This window comes from Gymnogyps californianus, chromosome 8, assembly GCF_018139145.2.
Source record: "Gymnogyps californianus isolate 813 chromosome 8, ASM1813914v2, whole genome shotgun sequence".
NCBI lineage: Eukaryota > Metazoa > Chordata > Aves > Accipitriformes > Cathartidae > Gymnogyps > Gymnogyps californianus.
Window position 1 is genome coordinate 31,363,348 of NC_059478.1, and position 7,055 is coordinate 31,370,402.

A 7,055-nucleotide genomic window follows, 5' to 3' on the forward strand; every position below is an offset into this window, starting at 1 on the left:
TTCTCCCCAACTGGTGGCATTAAAAAGGATTTCAATAGACCAGTATTTTCATATAGTTCCCTCAAATCCTTTCATGTGTTTATTAGCAGAGCCTTAAAGGGCTGTCTGCATAATTCACAATTTCTACCGGGCAGGCATTTTCACCGTCAACAACAGTTAATGAAAGAGGTGGTACATCGCCGCTCGTTTCAAACCTGGTAAAATCTGGGTCTGTGCTCTGCGCTGGCGAGCTCCCAGAAGTTTGTTTGAAAGTCAAGAATGTGCCATGGTTTAATTACGCTTCTAGGTCAGGATCTAAATGAAAGCCCTGTTATAAACAGCAGTCTCAGAGGAAAGGTCCACACTCGAGTTTTTAGTCCCGAATTGATTACCGGTTAACTCGGGGTAGTTAACACGTTTGTAATGTCTGGTCTGGACACTTCCCAGATGTTTGTTGCAGGATACAAACATTTGTGGTTTATAATGTAAACAGGTACACCTACATTTTTTCAGCCTGGATTGATTTCTGGTCGCAAACTATCTCAATAACCTGGTTGAAAACACTCAGCATCCAAATGAAAAGTGAAAGAGAAAAAAAAAAGAAGAAAAAAATCTTTTTGCACGTCTAGACCAAACCATTTTATGGGCCACTCGATAGCTTTTGGCATCGCCTTCAAAGTGTCAAGCCCCTGACGATGAACACGGCGCTGACGGGGCAGGTGCTTGGCTGGCCACCGGCACCGTGGGGCAGCAGGGAAGGCGATGCTGAGGTGAGGAGCAGCCTTGAAGGAGGCGTGCATGGGCTTGTGTCTTCTGAACATGAGCCGAGACACTGCTCCGATGGGTTGGTACTGGAGGGGCCTGGGCGTGTAACTGGGGAAGTAGGGAGAGGCTTTTGAAAGATGTCTTAAGTAAAATATATATGGAGCAACGGTGGGGCTCATCAAGAGATGAAGCAGCGCAAGAAAAACGTGAAGCACGTGGCCTCACGTGCGGGGGTCCCTCTATCAATCCTGTCTTGCACAACTATATGACATGAAAATGGAGACGCGCCAGGGAAGAGCTCCAACATCCCTCTCGCTGCTGCCTCACATGAGATGCGAGGGTCAGGCCGTGTATTTGTATACAATGCACAAGTCCCTGGCCTTATCTGCTCTCAAGTCTCTATCTCGATAATTCATTGTCAGCGATCCTGAAGTATTTAAATGTGTTTGCAAGGGCCAAGCTGGGCCTTCCCCAAATATTTGCTTCAGCACACAAATTGGGTTTGCTGTAACCCCGGCCATCCGTGCCTTGATCCCTCCGTGCCATGCAATGTCCAGGGGGGCATAAAGGGGCTGCCCCAGTTCTGCCATGGAGGAGCTTTCCTCCATCTGCACTGAAACTGCGAAGGCAGCCCTCGCAACAAAATGGGGACAAAAGAAGTTTTTTGGGGATAACGCTGCAGTGCTGTGGCCTGAGCAAGGCTGTGCCGCAGGCTGACAAAATTTAGACGGTTACGCTGCAGCAGCCCCTCGAGCGGCCCAGGAGCAGGAGGGGGCTGCAGGACCTCAATGTCCCCGTGAGCTGCGAGTGCTGCACCGAGCCTTCAAGGGGCACAGAACACACACAAAAATCTCACCAACAGCCTTCAAAGACTGCTCTTTGCTCCCATTTATCTTATCTAGCACTCCACTGAAGTATGGATTTACATAATACATACCTAATATATTAATGTTCCTATTCATCGAGAGGATCTCGACACCGTTTTCTTTGAAAGTCTTGCCAAAAATGATCAAGCTCTTTACAACAGAAGATGGTTTTACAGCTCTGAAAAGGATTTTCTCCCCTGTTCGTATTCTGAATACTTTCACATAGGCTGTTTGATACTGTGATAAGAGCCAGGCCCAAAAACTCAGGAGTGGTAGGATCCACGGTTTGGGTTAGTAGCATATTACAAAACTACAGCACTCAAATTACTGACTCGGTATGAACCATTTGGTTCACGCCCTCTCTCTAGCTACGGTATTTTCCCAAATTATCTTGCAATATAGCCTTTTTTAATAGCCAGAAGGGGTCAAAGCAGGCCCACTCTCATTTGTTACACACATTTCCAATTAAATGCCTTTTTTTTTTTCCTTAAGTGCACAACCCTCCCTTCCCGCTTCATTTTTCTGTGCCAGTTTAATTTTGCTTAGAACATTGGATTTCAAAAGGCTGAAGAAATGTCTATAAAGAAGAAACGCCACTGAAAGAAATGATGTTCAAGTTATGATGTTGACCTTAATACAGCTCAAATGACTTTTTACAAATGCATGCGAGCTGCCTTGCAGACCACAGCATCAAATCACTAGAAGGATGCTATTTTCTCTGTAAAGCCCCACAGATTCACTGCAATGTATATCTAGCCTATCTTTTGCCTTATTTTGAAAGGGCTAAAGAAATATTTGCTTTTATACAAATGTTTGGGCATAAATTCTTCTTCTAGCCAAAGGCAGACAAAATAAAATGAGAAGTACATTACCCATTTTATTTTAAATAGTGATAATGATCCGATCTTGGAACAAACCGTTGGGTTAGTGGTTGATCTTTCCACCTTCATATCGTGCCTTTATAGAAGGCATGCTGGAGCTGAACACAAAGCATTGGGCTCAGTACAGGAGAGGATGAAGTTAGGTGGCTTGAGCTATCCACAGACTCAGACTATGGCATTAATGGTCTCTTCTGATCTCCAAAATCTGCAAATTTGCTCTGAACCAGGGATTATGAAATAGCAAAGAGTAAATCCCTTTAAAATTGCCAGTAAATGTCAGGAAATACACTTTAAACACACAAAGACAGAAGTTCACTGACAGTTGTTGCACAACAGATCACAAATAGCTCGTGTGCTTCGTCACACGCCCCTTTATCTCCTTTATCCAGTACTGCCAACACCAAACACTAAATGTTAAAATCCTCCTGTTTCCAAACCCCGAGACTGTTTTGAAATACCAAGATTCAAAAATGAAAGGAAAAAAACCCCCAAAGTGATGCATTTTGAGTTCTCATTTTATCTCTCCTCAGCTGCCCGCCTTTCTCCAGCCACGCACTCACGTTTACAGCCCTCTTGCTTTTAGCGAAGCCTCGCACCACCAGCTGCTCGGAAAGTGGAGCAAAATACCAACCGCGAGGTGACTTTTGGGGTAACAAACCCAACGCCGAAAGCACAAATCGCACAAATCTGACAAGGGGCCATTTCAATTTGGTTTTGTTTTCATCTTCTTTTCAGAGACTGCCAGCCTGGGTGGCTCTGCGACCAAGTGTGCTTGTGTCCTCACGGGACAGCCCAAAAAATACTGGTAGGTCACAAGGTGCATTAAGGAACCCAGCCCTGATTTTACTCTTTCCTACTGGACTTTGATGAAAAGCTCCTGATAATGGTCCTCAAAGAGAAAACATCATCTTTTCCTATTTCTTGACCCATTCTTGGTCATGCTTTCCATACTCAGATAGCACCTTGCTGTCACAAGGCGAGAAGCTGTTGCTCTCTATATTACACACACTACCTGAAAGCAAGAGATAGAACAGATCAAAACAGAAAAAGAGAAGTGCAAATGAGCTCAGTACTTAAACTCACACGAAAAATAATTCCATAAAAGGGGAATCTTGCTTCCTAAAATAGCTTGGCCCCAGGCTGTAACAAGAGACCCTTTTGCTGATGCCAGCCAAGGAGACCGAGCACAACATGACTGCCTGCCCTTACAAGAACTCAGCCCGGACGACGCAGAGGTCTCTCTGCTGTGACTGTCTGCTTAATACCATTGATTTTAAAAGAAAGCAATAAACAGCACCTTGCTTCAAAAGTTTCACAGTCCATAGAAATTAAATCTGGCCAGTCCAAAAGGCTATTATTACTGTGCCTTCTTGTGCAGATATAATCTCAAGAAAAACACACATCTAGGTCTAATAATAACAAATAATAAAGCTATTCATACAGCTCACTGCTTACACGATGGCAATTTCCCCATAATTGCAGGTAAAAGAAACGGGCACACAAACAGCAGTCTGTAGTAACTCTGGGCTACCCAGGGCTTGGGTTGAAGCTATTTCTTGTAGGTACATATACTTTTGGGAAGAAAACTATTTCAAACTCCAACCGAACCTCGATAAAGCTCTCCTGCATCCCTGCCTGGAGCTGTATTCACACCAGAAAAACACAAGGAAAAAAAAAAAAAGCATGAGCACAGAGGTTTTTCAGAGGAAAAATGGTTTCTGGGTGGTGATGAGACACAGCCCCTTTTGGTGCTGGACCTCCAGGCAGTGAAGCAACCTTCGAACCCCGACAGCTCCTTCCCTGCCTGTCACGCGAATTGCAAGACAAATTTACGCCCAGGAGTGAATGCCTGTGATTAAGCAAGTGGGGAAATCAAGTGCCTGCCCCCATCCTTTCTCCCTCGCAGGGCTGCGGGGGCGGCAAGGCGGGGTGCTGCAGATGGCAGATACTCTCTCTCCAATAAGGTCAGGGCAGCTCCTGCCTGCTGCGGTCTGCCTGGCTGCTGCCTGCACAGGCAGGGCAGCGGGGCTCTGCGAGCAGCCCATGCGGTGCTGGGTGGGATGCTGCAGCCCTGAGACCCCTTTGCTCACCTAGAGAGAGAGGGAAAAGGCTCAGGAGAGAGAGCCGTAAAGTCACCTCCAGCATGCGCTGGGACCTGTAACTTGGTAGCCTCCTAACCAGGAACAGGGCACATGCAAACGATGCTGGTAATTGCACAGCGCTCATTAAGTTGTTAAACTCAAGGTCACCTGCAGCATGCAAACAAGGCCGTGAGGGAGCGTCGTGTCCCTCCCATGGCTCCTGCACCTCCAGGCAGCCACCCACAGCCACTTACTCATTTTGGCATCTCGTCTGGCTCCTTGCACCTTTGCGTGCATCTCCGTGCCGTACACATCAGCGCCTTCGAGCCCCAGCTTGGGTGCTGGCTCCCGGCCCCACGTACCAAACCGGGGCTGAGCCATGGGGCCAAGCACAGCTGCCTCTCCCGAGGAGCTTGTTCATGGCTGCTGCTTATTTGAGAGATGATAAAAGCAAGTATTTTGATACGCAAGCCGGGGGTCTCATCCTGCCTGGAGCTGCTCCCTCCCAGGAGGGCACAGCCATGGGACAGGGAGAGATGCTGAACACTCCCCCTCCTCATCCCACGCCAGCAGAAAGACACCTTCAAGGTAAGGAGGAGGAAAAAAATCACCCTGGCAAGAGCCATCTCTTGTGGTGCTTCTGCTTTCTTCCAAAGCCCATTAATGGCCTAGGGACAACTTGGCTTATTTAGAAAATGAGGTGGATGAAGCAAAGGTAATTCCCTCATTAGGAAATGTTTTCCAGCTCAGAACAGCTGCATTTCCATTCACCTCCAGCCATTCCCAGACTGTGCACCTTAGGGGACACCAAGGGACAGCACATGAACAGACAGCAACATACGCAGCAACAACTGCGCATCCAAGCGCCCACAAGGCTGGCAGCATTCAGGGGGAAAAGAGGACATGGGTGAATGCACCCATGCAGGCTTTAACGCACCTTGACTTGTGCACGATGCCTTTGCTTTTCATCCCATCACATTATTTTCCTGCCCCCATGGCCCAGCACTTGGCTGAGATGGTGGAGGAGACCTTGGAGGGAGCTGTACCCCAACAGGATGGCAGCAGGAGCTGAAAAAAGTCCACCTCCTTGGCCCTTTTGGGTTTTTTCTCCATCCAGATGGGATCCCCATTTTTGGATCCAGCTGCAATTATCATTTCAGAGGCCAGGACCGCACTCGGGAGCCCAAATTCCCCCCTTGGGTGCCATCTAGTGCTCAGTGCTGGGAGCGGAGGAGCCTCGCAGGGACCTGGAGCTGCTGGGGAGGGAGATCATCTCCGCTCCTCTTCCAGGGGCTGCCAGCACCCTTCTGGCTTTAAGCTGCTTGCTTACACCAGACTTTATTTCCCAAGATCTCGCTGAAAATCACCTGTGATTTGGGTTGATAAAGCCTCTTGCAACCATTTCCTTCTCTACCTCTTTTTTTGTCTCTTATGTTGTATAATTTCAGGAATAGGCAAAGATACAGCAGCGCAGACTCAGGAGGTGGGACTCCTTTAGAGGATAACATCTGCTGGAGCCATCTAAAAATCTGCTTCCAATCAGTGGAAAGAAAATGTTTCCTTGAAGTGCCAGTCTATCAGATTTATAAGAGAAAGCTGCCATAGGGTGGGAAGTGCCTCTTTCTCTTCATTTGACTGTAAAAGTGAACCAAAATGGCTCATATGGATACAGCCACCTCTTCAGTGGGCAGCATGGATCCCACGCAGGGCTGTCCTCCTGCTTTTGAGGGAAAGCTTGGGTAGATTTTCATGAGCCAACATGGTGAATTCAAACATAAGAACTTTCTTCATGGATTACACGAGGTGCAGAGGGGGTAGAGGGAAAACAGGTAGAAAATAGCCTGGCACTTAAGAAATATGACTTGCAACCTGAATAGAAGGAATGCAGAAGGAAAAATAACCCTAAAATTTCATATGCCTTGCAACTCCTTTCAACCAACCTCTTTATATTCTTCTCACCAGAAGCTAGTTTTACTGGTTTCTACTATTTTTATTCTTTTCTTGCTATATATCCTCATGCATACAGAGCTTAGGTCATGAGAACAACCTGCAGGTTGCTTGAATTGGCCCGTCACACATGCCCATGCACCCTATCCCACAGCTGGGCACCCAGTGAATGCTGTACCCCTTGTCTCCTCTCGCACCCTGCAGAGATGGTTTTGGTCTCCAGGAGATGAACCACCCTATTGAAGGGCTGGGGCTTCTCCCAGTGCCGGGGTACAGGGCTGAGGATCGTCAGTCAAACCCTGAGATTCGTGTATCCTAAGGAGGATGGCAATGTATTTTACCCAAACTCCAGCACTACCACTTTGTCTGCTTCCCAGTGCTGCTGGCCATGATTTTCCTGTGTGGTCTCTAGGGAATGGCCATCCCATCAGTGAGCACAGCACATGCCAGCCCATAAGGTCCTTCCATCACCCAGCCTCAGTCCCCCAAAGTGTCATGAGATTCACTGAGACTGGAAACCTCCCTCCTCCTCCTCC